Genomic DNA, 19,462 nt, shown 5'->3' on the forward strand with positions numbered 1-19,462 from the left:
TTCCCTACCTCTACTCTCTCATCATAATCCTAACAAGCCTCTGTTAATATAACACCTTTACGATTGTGGAGGGGGTGCAGCTCTCAGAAGAGCAACCACTCCCCTGCCTACCCTACCCTGCACACTGCCCTCCTGCCCTCTGCACTCTCTCCCTGCACCTGGTCAGACACACACAGGTAGCCTTCGGGCAGCCCTCCACCTTTGAAACTCCTCAGCAAACACAGTAAGAGCTTCCTGTGCACCAGAGTTGAGAAAATTACCTCATCTTAAAAGACCAGGCCGCAAGCCTCCTGGTCATAACACTTGCTGAAACAGAAGCAAAAAGTAAAAAGTTGCTGGTCTGGAGGCCACCATTCCTGGTCTGGCAAACTTATTATATGCACTCTTCACTATAAGGAAAGGAGGGAATTGGAAACGAAGGAGTGTCTGGGTTGGTTGGAGGTACCCATCCTTGTTTTACTTGGTGTCAATTAGCATAATTTAAAAGACAAGGGGGAAAAACTGGATATCTGTGTGCCTGCTTTCATGCTTTGAACTTTTCTGTCCTTTGGGGCTGATTATGGCCAAGTGACCCATATTTAAAAAGCATTTACAATAAAATGATGCACTTTCTTTTGTGCCATCGGCTTCCCAAAGAAAAGCAAAAATGTTTTTAAATTGTCCCCTTTTGTCAGTGGTAATGGCTGTGCTATATTTCAGCTAGTGCCCCTTGTGGGCATAGAAAGGGACGGGTAATAAAGGCACAGCTGTAGACACTTTATGGCCTGCTTGGGGGGTGGAGCGGGGAGGAGGGGAGTGGAGGCAAGAAACAGATTGACTGTGTGTCAACAAATGCAGCTGGGAAAGGAGAAAGCTCTTAAAGAGCTCTGCAACTTAAAGTCCAAGATAAATGATGTTCCTATTTGGAAAGGAAAAAAAAAATGGAGGTGAAATTCAATAAAGGCTGGCTGAAAAGAGAAGGCCAAAGGCCTTTCTCTGCAGCTAGGCAGCTCCCAAGAAAAATGAGCAAGAGTAGCCATAGGCAAGGGTGGTGTGCAGCCCAGAGAGACAACAAAAATCCGTCCAGCTGACACATTATGACACCAGGCCTGGCAAAGCTGAGCTCAAGGGAGCACCTCCAGGCTGGGGGTGGGGATGGTCTGGTTCACAGAAATGCCCCAGGACACTGACACAGTCCTGCTTCAGGGCTCAGTCAGGCCTTGCATTTGGGGAAAAGGCAGAAAAGCATAAGATGACCCCTCAAGGGAGAGGCTGGGTCGTGTTATGATAGAGAACACATTGCATCGGGGGTCAGACCAGATGAAGCCCCAGCTCTGCACCAACTGGCTTTGAGAGGGCAGTGTGTCTATGAGGGGTGCTGGCCCTGGCATCTCTGCAGCCCTTGATAGTTTATGAAAACTTTCCCTTCCATCATCTCATTTGAATCTCACAAACACCCTGTAAGGCCAGTTGGGATCCTTGACCCCCAATTTACAGAGGAGAAAACTAAGGTTCGAGGAGGTGAAGCGCTTGCCGAGGGTCACACTCTATACACTGTAACAAGTGCAAGAGGCAGGACTTGTCTCCAGGAGCACCTGCCTCTGGAGCTCATGCTCTTCCTTTTCTATCCCACTGGCCTCAGTGAATGCAGAGAGAGACTTTCCTTCACAGGAAGCCCATAGGGAAGACCTCCAGGAAGAAGCAGCTGAGTTTTCTTCCTACAGATGTTGATGGGCACCAGCTTTAAAGTAAGTTGTATCCATTAGGATGCAAGAAACAGAAACCTCTACTCAATCTGACTTAAATAGAGGGAATGAATTATCTCACAAAACCGGAAGTCCAAGGTAGTTTATTCGACAGCTCATAACGTTAAAGAGAACATTGCTTCACCCCAAAGCTAGTAGCAAGATGACAGAAATCCCAAACATGACATCACATCCAGATATAACAATATCTAAGATCACCTTTCCCTGTTGTTGCCTATTAAGACTAAGGAAACTTTTCCCAAATCTTCCCAATAGACCTCCTGAAGAATCTCTGGACAGGGTTGAGTCACCCGCCCATTCCTGAACCAATTACTATTAAGGAGAGTAGGATTACCTGCAGTTAAATAAAGCCCATACATGGAAACAAGGCCAAGGTCAGCTTCCCCCAAAGCCCATGGCAAGGGATGGAGACAAAAGAAAAGAAAGAAAGGCTGACACTGAATGGGTAGGCAACCATTAGTGGTCACTAAACAAATAGCATCCGCTAAAGAGGTGTAAGAAATACACAAGCTTTGACTACATACCCACCCGAATGGCTAAAATGAAAAAGGTGAAATGTCCCAAAAGATTAAATAAGTTGGCAACCAGATCTCGCAGACATAGCTGATGGTAGTATGAAGAGTACATCCATTTCAGCACTGACTAATGCTGAATATATGTGTACTCCTTGACCCAGCAATTCTACTCCTAGGATTGAACCCAGAGAAATCCATCCTTATGTTCACCATAAGACATGTATAGAATGTTCATATATTCATAAGAGCCTAAAATTGGGAAGCCACCCAAATGCCCATCAACAGCTGATCAGGTAAATACATTGAGGCAGATTCACACAGCAATGAGAATAAACAATCTATACCACATGCAACAATGTGTATGAATGTCACAAACATACTGTTGAACAAAAGAAGCCAAGGAATATGTTACCTCACAAAAACTGGAAGCCCAAAGTGGTTGATAGGTAGCTCTATGAAAATGAAAGAGAATATCCTGTGTTAGGCCATTTATACAAAGTGCAAAACAGGCAACCAATCTATACAGGTAGAAGTCAGGGTAAAAATTACCCTTGGAAGATTAGTGCCTGGAAGGGAGCAGGAAGAGGGCTTGATGGGCATTCATACATTGAGATGCGCCTGTATGTGTATCTCGATAATTTTTTATTATTATTATTTTAAAAAAATTTTTTATGTGGACCATTTTTAAAGTCTTTATTGAATTTGTTACAATATTGCTTCTGTTTTATGTTTTGGTTTTTTGGCCATGAGGCATGTGGGATCTTAGCTCCCCGACCAGGGATCAAACCCGCACTCCCTGCATTAGAAGGCGAAGTCTTAACCACTGGACTGCCAGTGAAGTTCCTATCTCAATATGTTAAAACACAGACTCTGGAGTCATACAAGCTTGGATGTGAATCCTTGATGCATCAATTACTTGCAGTGTGACTTTGGGCAAGTGACTTCACCTCTCTGAACCTCATTTTTTCATCTATTACATGGGGATAATTATAATACTCATGCAACAGAGGATTGTGAACAAGAAATGAGACAACGAATATAAAGTGCTTAGCACAATATCAAGCACATAGTAAGTAATCAATAAATAGTATCTATTATTTTTATTATTACTACTGATAACAACAATGACAGTGCCTTCTCAGGCATTGAGCGTACTGGTTCGGAAGGACCTCAGGAGTAAAGTTAGCAAATTTAGGGTCACTGGTGACAGGAAACCTCACTGCAATGAGCTAAAGAAGGCCAGGAGGAAAATGGCAGGCTCCACAAGGTAACAACCCAGACCAGTGCTTCTCAAACTTTACTGGACATACAAATGTCCTGGGACCCTGGCCAGATTAAGATTCTGCATTTCTAACAAAGTCCTAGGTGAAGCCGATGATGCTTTGAATAGCAGAGACCACGCTTTGAATAGCAGGGCTCTAGGTCTTGGAGAACACATGAGTCAGAGGAGTTTGAGAGAAATGAGGGAGGGTAATTTTCCCACTCATGGTGGGGACAGATCTAGAGATACAATGTGTGTAGCTCCTATAATGAATTCCGTCTCCCATAACATGCAGAGTGGTTCTGTTCCCTGATTCAACCTTGACTGCTATACCTGCCATGAGGAAGAGTTCTCTTTTTAAATTGAAAATGTGAGACAGGCAAATTGTGTAAGAAAAAGAAAGAAAGAAAAAGAAAGGCAATTAGAAACTCCAGGAAATAAAAAGCTCTGCCCAAAAGGAAATGTAATAAAAGGCAATAACTTGACTCTGTGATGAAGAATAGTTACTGATTTAAAATTTTTAGAATCAATGAATAGAGAAAGTATGGAAGGGTTAAGTGTCATTACCTAACAGAATTTAAAAGTATCAATCTTGACAACACAAAAATAAAAGTTTGAAAAGTGGAAGTAAGGAGAAAAGAGCTGAAGGGAAAGCAAGGCACTTAAAAACTCATTTTAGGAAATGATGAGTCAAAAAAATACTGCTAAAACTCTCTTACAGTTTATAGAAAGAGGACAGACCTTTGCCTTGTTTCCTATTTATTCCCAATGTCTGGAATAGTGTCTGGCACAGAGAAGGTGTTCAACAATACTGGTCAAATGAAAGGAGACTAGAGAATGTTGAAGCCCAAAGGCACCTTAGAGATCATCTCGGTCCACTCCCCTTACTTTACAGATGAGGAACTCGAGGTGCAGAGAGGTATAGGAACTTGCCCGAAGTCTCACTACTCTTTTGCGGCCAAGGCAGGATTTAAAACTAGATTCTCTAGCTCTCAAGTCCTGTGCCCTCTCCTCCATGCTGCCATCCTCAGAAAGAGCCTTCTTTGAGTCCACTCATGGGTGGAAGAGTCACACTGAGGGTTGGCAGAAGACCCTTCCCGTCTCAAGAGTGCATCTAAGTGCTAACACTCTGGGTGTCCTCGTGGAGCACAGGGAGCAGAGTGGCTGTGGTGGCTGAACTTCACCCAGGACCTAAGACCAGTGATGGGAATGGAACATCAGTGGGCAGGCCCGTGCGCCACTCACCCACCGACCAAAGATAATCACAGCGAACAGTTTAGTGTTGTCTTTATAGTCTTTTAAAAAAAAAACATATTTGCAATTGCGATCATATCGTATAGACTTTTATAAACTCTTCATTTATTGTTGTAACACAAACATTTTTCCCTATGAAATTATATACTGAAACACTTGGTCTTTGTTTTTGGGTTTTTTTGGCCACGCGGCTTACAGGATCTTAGTTCCTCGACCTCAGCAGTGAAAGCACGGAGTCCTAACCACTGGACCACCAGGGAAACACTTGGTTTTTTAGTAACTTGAATAGTATTGCTTCACATGGCCATACTGTCCTTAGCTTAAGCAATCTCCCTACTACTGGATGATTAGGTTGCTTACTATTTAAGGTTTTTATTATTTGGGGCCTTACTATAAAGGCATCAGTGAATAGCTCTGTAAGTAAGCCTTTTAATCTCTTATTACTTGCTTAGTGGAGATTCCTAGAAGTGGAATTATTGGATAACAAGGAATAAACGTTCTTAAGGCTTTTGTTACAACCAGCCAAACTGCTTTGAGGCAAGTAAACCTATATTTTCTAAGGGACAATTTAGTGCATCAAATTCTTTGTGACTAGTTACATTTGGGGCTCTAACAATTTGCTTCATCAAAGAATACCAGTCCTTTTAGTCCATGGTCATTTTCCCATCCTTTGTCTATAGAGGGTGTATCATTCAGGTTACTCATTAATTCGATGAACATTGAATAAAAGCTCTCTATATCTCTATATAGTATCTTTACTATATAGTGTATAGTCTATGTACATCTATGCTATGTACTAATGCTTAATACACATATATTTACATACATTACATTCTTTGATCCAACTAACAACTCTAAGAAATGGTATTGTTATTTTCATCATTTCACAGCTGAGGAAACTAAATACTTAGAGAACTTGAGTAAATTCTCTACGGTCATACCACAGTAAGCGGTAGAACTGGAATTCAAAGCCAGGTCCATCTGACTCAAAGCACACTGATTTTCAACCATTAGCCGACAGTTACTGACCACAAGTGTGGGCTGCTGGGCTGTGCCTGTGACACTAACTGCTCAGAGAAGCCTTCAAGGCCCATTATCAGTCTCTCTCCTCATCTCCCAATATCTGTTTCGTCTGATCTCTCATTATTCCCAGTGTGAGCCCTACTCCCCTCCTCGATAGCCATTATTGGGCAAATACATTCTGAGCACTTTCTGTATGCCAGGCCCTGAGCATACAGTGGTAAACAAAAAGACATGGTGCTGTCTCCACGGAGCTTACAGTCCAGTTGTTGGGAGAAGGCAGACAATAAGCAAGTAAACAACTGTGTCATCACGAACTGCCAAAGTGCTTGAGAGAGAACAATCGGGTCAGGGGGTAGGAGATGGACAGGGAAAGGCTGGTATGCAATAGACAGCCTGTCACATGCAGAAGTAAGACTGAAGCTGTGAGTTTCAGGCCCTCCCCTCTTGGTGCAAGGCTTACTTTCTTCAAGAAAACCAAGGACCTATAAGATCTCATCTCTGAATAATCCCCCAGGGCTACCCTATCTCTGTAATTTTTTAGTACTTTTGTTCCAGCTCTTTATTTTAATCTTGGTCTCTGGACCAGTGGTCTGCAAACATTTTTGATCGCATATGTCATCAGCAACCTGAGCTGCACATATGTTTTTTCACTTATTTATTAATTTATACACATAAACTACAGTATCAATGGACAGTCTAAACCTGTGCTATCCAATATAGTAGTCACTAGTCACATGTGGCTATTCAAATTTAAATTAATTTACATACGAAAAATTTTTTTAGTTCAGTTCCTCAGCTATAATGGCTACATTTCAAGTGCTGATATAAAATATTTCCATCATCACAAAAAATTCTGTTGGACAGTACTGTTCTAAACTTTATACCAAAATAGAAATGTTTAAAGAGTAAGAAAAAATTAACATAGAAATTCCCAATGTTTTCTTCCTACATCTCCTAAAGATCATCTAGCACATCCCCAGGAGGCATGAAACCCACCCCCTTTTTTAGAGATCATTGCTTTAGATATCTGATACATATAGTGAATTAAAAAACAAAAAGAACTGCCTTCTTGGGCTTCCCTGGTGGTGCAGTGGTTAAGAATCTGCCTGTCAACGCAGGGGATACGGGTTCGAACCCTGGTACAGGACGATCCCACATGCCGCGGAGCAACTAAGCCCGTGCACCACAACTACTAAGCCTGAGCTCTAGAGCCCGCGAGACACAACTACTGAGCCCGCATGCCACAACTACTGAAGCCCATGCGCCTAGAGCCCGTGCTCCACAACAAGAGAAGCCACCACAATGAGAAGCCCACCCACCACGACGAAGAGTAGCCCCCGCTCGCCACAACTAGAGAAAGCCCGCATGCAGCAACAAAGACCCAACACAGCCAAAAATAAATAAATTAATTTAAAAAACCCAAAAAAACAAAAAACTGCCTTCTTAACAAGTATGCCTATTACATATTCAAGTAAATGTTGTTCCAATCCTTATACCCCCATTCTCACCCCCTATACCCAGCATCAAGCCACACTTACCTAACTGCCTGAATTCCCTGAACACCTGATGTGTTCCTTCACACCTGCCTGAACTACTCTGGAATGATGAATTCCCCACTTCTCTGCTTGGTGAACTTGGCTTTCAAAACCCACCTTTAAGTCACCTCCGCTGTGAAGATTTCCAAGAGCTCCGAGGAGAAAAAAATAATCAGTGATTTTCTCCTTCCATTGTGTTTATTTATTTACTCAACACTTTTTTATTAAAGTGGCTACAGTGAGCCATGATGAAGATTGGAATGAAAGAATATATGTAAAGACGTTAGAACAGTGCAGAGCACACTGAAAGCACTGCCTAAGTGTTAGCTACGATGATGATGCCAATGGGGATAAAGATGCTGCTGCTGGATCTCAGAAAGAGAGATGACTAATCACCATGCATGATTCAAGAAGTCTGGAGCTAGGACTTCCCTGGTGGTGCAGTGGTTAAGAATCCACCTGCCCATGTAGGGGACATGGGTTCGATCCCTGGTCTGGGAAGATTCCACATGCTGTGGAGCAACTAAGCCTGTGCGCCACAACTACGGAGCCTGCACTCGAGAGCCCACAAGCCACAACTACTGAGCCCACGTGCCACAACTACTGAAGCCCGCATGCCTACAGGCTGTGCTCCACAACAAGAGAAGCCACCATAATGGGAAGCCCGCACACCGCAACAAAGAGTAGCCCCCGCTCGCCGCAAGTAGAGAAAGCCCATGTGCAGCAACAAAGACCCAAGGCAGCCAAAAATAAATAAGTGAAAAAAAAAAGAAGTCTGGAGCTGCTGAGGAAGGCCCACAAGAAATCGCAGGACAGTGCAGCAGTACTTTGTAATAAAGCATAGGGAACTGTGGGATCACTGAGACAGTATTCTAATCCAGTTTAGGTCCTGGAAGAGGTCAGAAAATACTTCCAAGGAGGGTGTCTTAGCCTGTTTGGGCTGCTATAACAAAATACCACCAACTGGGTGGCTTATAAACAACAGAAATTTACCTCTCACAGTTCTGGAGACTGGAAGTCAAGATCAGGGTGCCAGCATGGGTGGGTGAGGACCCTCTTTTGGGTTGCAGACTTCTCCTTATGAAGAGGCAAGGGAGCTCTCTCAGGCCTTTTCTATAAGAGCACTAATCTCATTTGTGAGAGCTCCACCCTTATGACCTTATCACCTCCCAAAGGTCCCACCTCCTAATGCTATCAAATTGGGCATTAGGATTTCAATATATGAATTCTGAGGGGAAACAAATATTCAGAGCATAGCAGAGGGGACACAGACTGGAGCTGTATAAATAAATATAAATACATATCCCAAGTAACTGCCAAGCTCCCACCTTTCTAGACTTCCCTGACTTTCTAAAGCCAGCTTACACAAGGCTTTAGGGTCACGCTTCCTTTCTGACCCAACAGTCTATGGCTCAGCTTGACCACCCACCTTATCCAGGACACCCAGTTCATAAGCGGCAGTGCCAAGATTCAGGTTTAGATTTGAGCGGGAAGGTTCCAGAGGGAAGTCTATGCTAGCTCCCAGGAGACTCACATAGTCCCCTGTATTTTCCTTTCACAACTCTCCTCACAATATGTAATTACATATTTATACTCTTGTGAGTATGTGTTTACCATCTGTCTCCCCAACTGGGCTGTCAGCATTTTGCTCACCACTGTATTCTCAGGGTCAGGCTCTCAGGAATGGTTCAGCAAATGTTGCCATGGGGTTTCCTGGGGCCTGCACACCCCATACCCAAGCCCCGTCCCTACAGGCGACCCTGCCCTCCCTTGCTGGGCCCAGCCTCTCCCGACGTGCCTGCAGCACACAGTGCGATGCCGCCGCACCGTGACTCAGCCTGGCTACCCCAGGCCCTCCTCTGAGGGTAGCCTCTCCTGTCGTCCCCACCCCCTCTGCCACCTGCCCATCGCGGAGGGCCCAGGTCTGGTGCGTGCAGTCTGGGAACAGCTGGAGGTCCAGGACTCTGGAGATTTTCATCACGCCTCGAAACCTCTGACCCCAGGCAGCTCCCCTGGGTTCAACCTGTAGGGCTGAGGGAGAAACCCAATCCTGAGCAATGAAAGGCAACAGCCGCCCAAGCGGCTCACGCATAAAAGGGCCCATCAGGCCGGAAGGAGCAGGAGGGAAGCCTCAGGAGTTGCTAAGGTAGGGAAGGGGAGCGCCAATGACTGAGCTTATGGGCTTTCTTAACTAGTGGAGTCTCAGTGCTTTCCGCAAATCCGCCAAGTTTGGTGGGCCCAGGGCCTACTGGGGAGGCCTAGGCCTGGCTGGGGGTGGGAGGGACCATGGGCGGGGCCAGAGTGGGAGGGCGGGGCCCTGGGCGAGAGGATAGGCTCTGGATAAGAAGGGGAGGGGGCCTGATGATAGGTGGGCGGGGTCCTGGTCGAGGGGGCGGCACCTAGAGAGGTACCGGCTTCAGCAGGCATCTCCTCCTAGTACTCCACGCAGAGATTCCAAGAGGGTCTAAGACATTGCAGGGTCAACAGCCCATGTCTAACCGGTAGCCCCTCCAACCAGTCCACCTCCACTATATAGACACTGAGCTTTCAAAAATGTACATTCTGGGACTTCCCTGGTGGTCCAGTGGTTAAGACTCCACGCTTCCAATGCAGGACACGTGGGTTCCAACCCTGGTCTGGGAACTAAGATCCCACATGCCACATGGCCAAAAAAAAAAATACATTCTAACTGCTGTAGTGGCTTCTCTCCTTCAGAGTAAAATTTGAATCTTAAATGCAAGATTATAAGTTTTATTCATTACTATTTCAAATCAACTCATTATTACCTTGTAGTATTTTCTAAAAATATTTAAGCATTAAGATACTTTAAAAAGCAACACCTAGGGGCTTCCCTGGTGGCGCAGTGGTTGAGAATCCACCTGCCAATGCAGGAGACATGGGTTCGATCCCTCGTCTGGGAAGATCCCACATGCTGCAGAACAGCTAAGCCCGTGTGCCACAACTACTGAGCCTGTGCTCTAGAGCCTGCAAGCCACAACTACTAAGCCTGAGTGCCACAACTACTGAAGCCCGCGTGTCTAGAGCCTGTGCTCCACAAGAGAAGTCACCACAATGAGAAGCCCGCACACCGCAACTAAGAGTGGCCCCCACTGTCGTAACTAGAGAAAACCCGGGCGCAGCAACGAAGACCCAACACAGACAAAAATAAGTAAACAAAATAAATAAATTTTTAAAAAAAAGCAACTCCTATATATGTGAGGAAATTGCATAGAACTAAATACACATATTAATGTATGTAAAACTAGTGAAATCTATAAATTCAATAGACTGTATTAATATCAATTTCCTGATTGTGATATTATACTATAGTTATGCAAGATGTTTTATTTCTTATAACTACATATGAATCTACGACTGCCTCAAAAAATTTTTTTTGAAAAGCAACTCAGGTTGGATATGTAACAGAAAATCGTTTCTAATAAGCTATTTTAAAAATTTATTTTTATGTATACCTTGTGTCCACTGAAGGTGCTTGAGGGCCAAAATCGAGTCTGATTAATTTTTGTAATAGTAGGTAGTGATTAAGCCAGGGCTTTGTACATAGTACAAATGAATTTCAATTAATTCCCAGGCCACAGTACAGCACCTAAATTAATAAATAGAGTTGCCAGTATTAGGCTCTGGGAAGGCAAGGACCTTGCCTTCAGGGAGCTGGCAAGAGCACACAGAGGAGTAAACCCACAAATACAGGCCATGTGATCAGTGCAGTGAGCGAGGGAAAGGATGGGTTCACTGAGAGCAATCAGAGGGGGCTTCCTGGAGGAGGCAAAGATGTAGCCTGACAGAGGCAGGCTTACCTTGAAGGCAATGAAGATTAAGCCTCTGGGCCCCTTTAAGACCCTGGGACAGACCCTACCAAAGGGTCACGTGATTATATGTTTTTGTAAAATTTGAAAATTTAAGATGTTTTAATGGCTATCTATTAAAATCACTGTTTCTTTTCAACCCATCTTTCCTTTATCACATTTTCCTTCCATTATGTGGCATTGTCCTGGCTGAGGGCATTTTGGGGTCTTGCTAAGAGAAGGTTGAGTTTGGGAATATTCTGTTTTAATCACAACTTGGAAAGATGCTTTGAGAACTTTTAAATAAAAGAAGTGAGAAATTGCCAGACTCCTGATATGGATATATAAGAAGAATACCTTCTTTTGCATCTTTAAATATATTTATGAAATCCTCTAGAGGAAATTCATATCATACAAAAATGACGTGAGAGAGATTAACCAAGATGGCGGAGTAGAAGGACATGCTCTCACTCCCTCTTGCGAGAGCACCAGAATCACAACTGGCTGCTGGACAATCATTGATAGGAAGACCCTGGACTTCACCAAGGAGGATACCCCACGTCCAAGGACAGAGGAGAAGCCACAGTGAGACGGTAGGAGGGGCGCAATCAGAGTAAAATCAAATCCCATAACTGGTGGGTGGGTGACTCACAGACTGGCGAACACTTATACCACAGAAGTCCACCCACTGGAGTGAAGGTTCTGAGCCCCACGTCAGGCTTCCCAACCTGGGGGTCCTGCAATGGGAGGAGGAATTCTTAGAGAATCAGACTTTGAAGCCTAGTGGGAATTGATTGCAGGACTTCTACAGGACTGGGGGAAACAGAGACCCCACTCTTGGAGGGCACACACAAAGTAGTGTGCGCATCGGGACCCAGGGAAAAGAGCAGTGACCCTGGGGGAGACTGAACCAGACCTACCTACTGGTGTTGGGGGGTCTCCTACAGAGGCGGGGGGTGGCTCTGTTTCACCGTGGGGACAAGGACATTGGCAGCGGAGGTTCTGGGAAGTGCTCCTTGGCGTGAGCCCTCCCAGAGTCTGCCATTAACCCCACCAAAGAGCCCAGGTAGGCTCCAGTGTTGGGTTGCCTCAGGCCAAACAACCAACAGGGAGGGAACCCAGCCCCACCCATCAACAGTCAAGTGGATTAAAGTTTTACTGAGCTCTGACCACCACAGCAACAGTCAGCTCTACCCACCACCAGAGCCTCCCATCAAGCCTCTTAGATAGCCTCAACCACCAGAGGGCAGACAGCAGAAGCAAGAAAAACTACAATCCTGCAGCCTGTGGACCAAAAACCACAGTTACAGAAAGATAGACAAGATGAAAAGGCAGAGGGCTATGTACCAGATGAAGGAACAAGATAAAACCCCAGAAAAACAATTAAATGAAGTGGAGATAGGCAACCTTCCAGAAAAAGAATTCAGAATAATGATAGTGAAGATGATCCAGGACCTCGGAATAAGAATGGAGGCAAAGATTGAGAAGATGCAAGAAATGATTAACAAAGACCTAGAAGAATTAAAGAACAAACAAACAGAGATGACCAATACAATAACTGAAATGAAAACTACACTAGAAGGAATCAATAGCAGAATAACTGAGGCAGAAGAACGGATAAGTGACCTGGAAGACAGAATGGTGGAATTCACTGCTGCAGAACAGAATAAAGAAAAAAGAATGAAAAGAAATGAAGACAGCCTAAGAGACCTCTGGGACAACATTAAACGCAACAATATTCGCATTATAGGGGTCCCAGAAGGAGAAGAGAGAGAGAAAGGACCAGAGAAAATATTTGAAGAGATTATAGTCGAAAACTTCCCTAACATGGGAAAGGAAATAGCCACCCAAGTCCAGGAAGCGCAGAGAGTCCCATACAGGATAAACCCAAGGAGAAACACGCCGAGACACATAGTAATCAAAGTGGCAAAAATTAAAGACAAAGAAAAATTATTGAAAGCAGCGAGGGAAAAACGACAAATAACATACAAGGGAACTCCCATAAGGTTAACAGCTGATTTCTCAGCAGAAACTCTACAAGCCAGAAGGGAGTGGCATGATATACTTAAAGTGATGAAAGGGAAGAACCTACAACCAAGATTACTCTACCCGGCAAGGATCTCATTTAGATTTGATGGAGAAATCAAAAGCTTTACAGACAAGCAAAAGCTACGAGAATTCAGCACCACCAAACCAGCTCTACAACAAATGCTAAAGGAACTTCTCTAAGTGGTAAACACAAGAGAACAAAAGGACCTACAAAAACAAACCCAAAACAATTAAGAAAATGGTCATAGGAACATACATATCGATAATTACCTTAAACGTGAATGGATTAAATGCCCCAACCAAAAGACATAGACTGGCTGAATGGATACAAAAACAAGACCCATATATATGCTGTCTACAAGAGACCCACTTTAGACCTAGGGACACATACAGACTGAAAGTGAGGGGATGGAAAAAGATAGTCCATGCAAATGGAAATCAAAAGAAAGCTGGAGTAGCTATACTCATATCAGATAAAATAGACTTTAAAATAAAGAATGTTACAAGAGACAAGGAAGGACACTACATAATGATCAAGGGATCAATCCAAGAAGAAGATATAACAATTATAAATATATATGCACCCAACATAGGAGCACCTCAATACATAAGGCAACTGCTAACAGCTATAAAAGAGGAAATCGACAGTAACACAAAAATAGTGGGGGACTTTAACACCTCACTTACACCAATGGACAGATCATCCAAAATGAAAATAAATAAGGAAACAGAAGCTTTAAATGACACAATAGACCAGTTAGATTTAATTGATATATATAGGACATTCCATCCAAAAACAGCAGATTACACGTTCTTCTCAAGTGCGCACGGAACATTCTCCAGGGTAGATCACATCTTGGGTCACAAATCAAACCTCAGTAAATTTAAGAAAATTGAAATCATACCAAGCATCTTTTCGGACCACAACGCTATGAGATTAGAAATGAATTACAGGGAAAAAAACGTAAAAAACACAAACACATGGAGGCTAAACAATACATTACTAAATAACCAAGAGATCACTGAAGAAATCAGAGAGGAAATCAAAAAAAACCTAGAGACAAATGACAATGAAAACACGACGACCCAAAACCTATGGGATGCAGCAAAAGCAGTTCTAAGAGGGAAGTTTATAGCTATACAAGCCTATCTCAAGAAACAAGAAAAATCTCAAGTAAACAATCTAACCTTACACCTAAAGAAACTAGAGAAAGAAGAACAAACAAAACCCAAAGTTAGCAGAAGGAAAGAAATCATAAAGATCAGAGCAGAAATAAATGAAATAGAAACAAAGAAAACAATAGCAAAGATCAATAAAACTAAAAGTTGGTTCTTTGAGAAGATAAACAAAATTGATAAGCCATTAGCCAGACTCATCAAGAAAAAGAGGGAGAGGACTCAAATCAATAAAATCAGAAATGAAAAAGGAGAAGTTACAACAGACACTGCAGAAATACAAAGCATCCTAAGAGACTACTACAAGCAACTTTATGCCAATAAAATGGACAACCTGGAAGAAATGGACAAATTTTTAGAAAGGTATAACCTTCCAAGACTGAACCAGGAAGAAACAGAAAATATGAACAGACCAATCACAAGTAATGAAATTGAAACTGTGATTAAAAATCTTCCAACAAACAAAAGTCCAGGACCAGATGGCTTCACAGGTGAATTCTATCAAACATTTAGAGAAGAGCTAACATCTATCCTTCCCAAACTCTTCCAAACAATTGCAGAGGAAGGAACACTCCCAAACTCATTCTATGAGGCCACCATCACCCTGATACCAAAACCAGACAAAGACACTACAGAAAAAGAAAATTACAGACCAATATCACTGATGAATATAGATGCAAAAATCCTCAACAAAATACTAGCAAACAGAATCCAACAACACATTAAAAGGATCATACACCACGATCAAGTGGGATTTATCCCAGGGATGCAAGGATTCTTCAATATAGGCAAATCAATCAATGTGATACACCATATTAACAAATTGAAGAAGAAAAACCATATGATCATCTCAATAGATGCAGAAAAAGCTTTTGACAAATTTCAACACCCATTTATGATAAAAACTCTCCAGAAAGTGGGCATAGAGGGAACCTACCTCAACATAATAAAGGCCATATATGACAAACCCACAGCAAACATCATTCTCAATGGTGAAAAACTGAAAGCATTTCCTCTAAGATCAGGAACGAGACAAGGATGTCCACTCTCACCACTATTATTCAACATAGTTCTGGAAGTCCTAGCCACGGCAATCAGAGAAGAAAAAGAAATAAAAGGAATACAAATTGGAAAAGAAGAAGTAAAACTGTCACTGTTTGCGGATGACATGATACTATACATAGAGAATCCTAAAACTGCCACCAGAAAACTGCTAGAGCTAATTAATGAATATGGTAAAGTTGCAGGATACAAAATGAATGCACAGAAATCTCTTGCATTCCTATACACTAATGATGAAAAATCTGAAAGAGAAATTATGGAAACACTCCCATTTACCATTGCAACAAAAAGAATAAAATACCTAGGAATAAACCTACCTAGGGAGACAAAAGACCTGTATGCAGAAAACTATAAGACACTGATGAAAGAAATTAAAGATGATACCAACAGATGGAGAGATATACCATGTTCTTGGATTGGAAGAATCAACATTGTGAAAATGAGTATACTACCCAAAGCAATCTACAGATTCAATGCAATCCCTATCAAATTACCAATGGCATTTTTTACAGAGCTGGAACAAATCATCTTAAAATTTGTATGGAGTCACAAAAGACCCCGAATAGCCAAAGCAGTCTTGAGGGAAAAAAATGGAGCTGGAGGAATGAGACTCCCTGACTTCAGACTATACTACAAAGCTACAGTCATCAAGACAATATGGTACTGGCACAAAAACAGAAACATAGATCAATGGAACAAGATAGAAAGCCCAGAGATTAACCCACGCACCTATGGTCAACTAATCTATGACAAAGGAGGCAAAGATATACAGTGGAGTAAAGACAGTCTCTTCAATAAGTGGTGCTGGGAAAACTGGACAGCTACATGTAAAAGAATGAAATTAGAATACTCTCTAACACCATACACAAAAATAAACTCAAAATGGATTAGAGACCTAAATATAAGACTGGACACTATAAAACTCTTAGAGGAAAACATAGGAAGAACACTCTTTGACATAAATCACAGCAAGATCTTTTTTGATCCACCTCCTAGAGTAATGGAAATAAAAACAAAAATAAACAAATGGGACCTAATGAAACTTCAAAGTTTTTGCACAGCAAAGGAAACCATAAACAAGACGAAAAGACAACCCTCAGAATGGGAGAAAATATTTGCAAACAAATCAATGGACAAAGGATTAATCTCCAAAATATATAAACAGCTCATTCAGCTCAATATTAAAGAAACAAACACCCCAATCCAAAAATGGGCAGAAGACCTAAATAGACATTTCTCCAAAGAAGACATACAGACGGCCATGAAGCACATGAAAAGATGCTCAACATCACTAATTATTAGAGAAATGCAAATCAAAACTACAATGAGGGATCACCTCACTCCTGTTAGAATGGGCATCAACAGAAAATCTACAAACAACAAATGCTGGAGAGGGTGTGGAGAAAAGGGAACCCTCTTGCACTGTTGGTGGGAATGTAAATTGATACGGCCACTATGGAGAACAATATGGAGGTTCCTTAAAAAACTAAAAATAGAACTACCTTATGACCCAGCAATCCCACTACTGAGCATATACCCAGAGAAAACCGTAATTCAAAAAGACACATGCACCCGAATGTTCATTGCAGCACTATTTACAATAGCCAGGTTATGGAAGCAACCTAAATGCCCATCAACAGACGAATGGATAAAGAAGATTTGGTACATATATACAATGGAATATTACTCAGCCATAAAAAGGAACGAAATTGAGTCATTTGTTGAGACATGGATGGATCTAGAGACTGTCATACAGAGTGAAGTAAGTCAGAAAGAGAAAAACAAATATCGTATATTAATGCATGTATGTGGAACCTAGAAAAATGGTACAGATGAGCCGGTTTGCAGGGCAGAAGTTGAGACACAGATGTAGAGAATGGACATATGGACACCAAGGGGGGAAAACTGCGGTGGGGTGGGGATGGTGGTGTGCTGAATTGGGCGATTGGGATTGACATGTATACACTGATGTGTATAAAATTGATGCCTAATAAGAACCTGCAGTATAAAAAAACAAACAAACAAAACAGCTAATACTAAACTTTCATTGGGTTATTTGTATGGAAATATGTTAATATAAATGTTTCAGACATTACATGAAATTTCTAAAAATCTTATATGTTCTGGTATAATGTTATAAGTAATAATCCTAATTATTACTTTAAAATGTATATCTCAGAAAAAAAAAATGACGTGAAACAAAAAGAAATAAAGATAAGCAAATCAAAGAAATCAAAGAAAATTATCTGACACTGAGAAGATTAACAAAATCAATTTTACATAATACCCAAAATAGTAATTGATTGAGAAGGAGAGATACATTTCAAATAGAAATAATAATTAGGCCTTTGGATTAATAATCTAATTAAGGACAAAGAGTGAATCACAGGAACATATTGAGAATAGAATTATTTACTGATTTGTCAAATACTGACAACTATGAAAATAATATAAAACGTCTGATACACACTACCATGAGAACAGTAAGGACATGCCGGCGAATGGGAACCATCAATTCAATGAGCATTTAATAGCAGTCACTGTGCAAGAAAACTTTAAATGCCCTGAAATCTTACAGTCAGTTCATTCATGACAACAGTCCTAAAAAAACTTATATGACATCACTGGTTTATGACACTTGTTGTGGGGTTAAAATAAATATTTCCAAACTATCCATATAACAAATTTTGATCAACCACACTGAATTATCTTTCTATTCTCTCTACAAAAAAAATAAAATCCCTGTCAAGATGAAGAGGTGATTAAAGAGTACACAGCCAAACAAGGTAGGAAAATAATAATAATAGAGGATATCAGATAACTAATAAAAAATATTGTGTATTTTTCTGAATTTTATGATGTTTGCAGTACTGGACACCTTGAAAATTTTTGTATTTGTTATGATTCCTTTCATCCTTCTGACCAAACATTCACTTTCATGCTTAACTTTGTATCCATCATTTTGCATGCTTTTCTTAGAGAGCAACAAGAATTGTCTAAGCATCAAGATGCACAAACGTGGATCTGTCTCTATCTCTGTAACTGAAGGGCACACTTTAGCCCCTGCTGACCTCTTCCATCTGCCACCCACCGACCCACAGCCACACAGACACACCCAGAGTGTTCCAAGCACCAGTACTGAACGTGTGTTACCTCACCTAATCTTCACACAAACCCACTGAGCTACCTACTATCTTTATTCCTACACCGAGGGATTAATGGCAGAGCAGGGATTTGAACCCAGGGAATCAGGTTCCAGCATCCACACTCTTAACCACGACACTTGCTTGCCTCTCAACGCTGGTCATATCTATAACATTTATCAGGAGCTTACAACTAACAGCGCTAGAGACATATAGGCATTATCACTGAATCCTCATAACCACCTGGGGAGATAGATAACTATTAGTGTCCCTAATTTACAGAAGAGGAAGCTGAGGCTTGTCCAAGATCACATATCTCATCAGCAGAGGACCTGGGGAAGCCTCAGTGAATTGTTTACAATCCCTAGGATGTTCCATGTATGTCTTGCATGCAAACCTTTACAGATGCTGTTTCCTTTACCTGAGCCAGAACCCTCCCTCCCCACCTCTACCTTGCTCATTTCTGCTATATCCTAAAGCTCAATTCAAGCATCAGCTCCTTTAAGGAAGCATCCATGTCACTCTCTTCTCACTTTCCAAGGCGAAGATAAGTGCTGTTTTCTCCCATAGCATCTCAACCTCATCTCCATCTGAGTAGCCCCAGTCAGGCTGGTTTTGAGAGCAGGCTCACTGGTCCATCTCTGCCACTTGACCCTAAGTGTCATGAGAGACATGGAACAGGTGTTGAGAAGTAAACCTCATTGTTTTAAGGCACTGAGATCGTGGAGGATGTTTGTTTCTGCAGTATATTCTAGCTTATCCTGAATAATACACCCCTAACATTTCTTGAGTGGAAGTGAGGAGAGAGACCTAATCTTTCTCCAGCAGAAAAGATATGAAACATATAGACTGCTAATAGCCATGTTTCCAGCCCAGTGGAGAAAGCTGATCTA

This window comes from Balaenoptera borealis (genome assembly GCF_965194805.1).
Source record: "Balaenoptera borealis genome assembly, chromosome: 13".
NCBI lineage: Eukaryota > Metazoa > Chordata > Mammalia > Artiodactyla > Balaenopteridae > Balaenoptera > Balaenoptera borealis.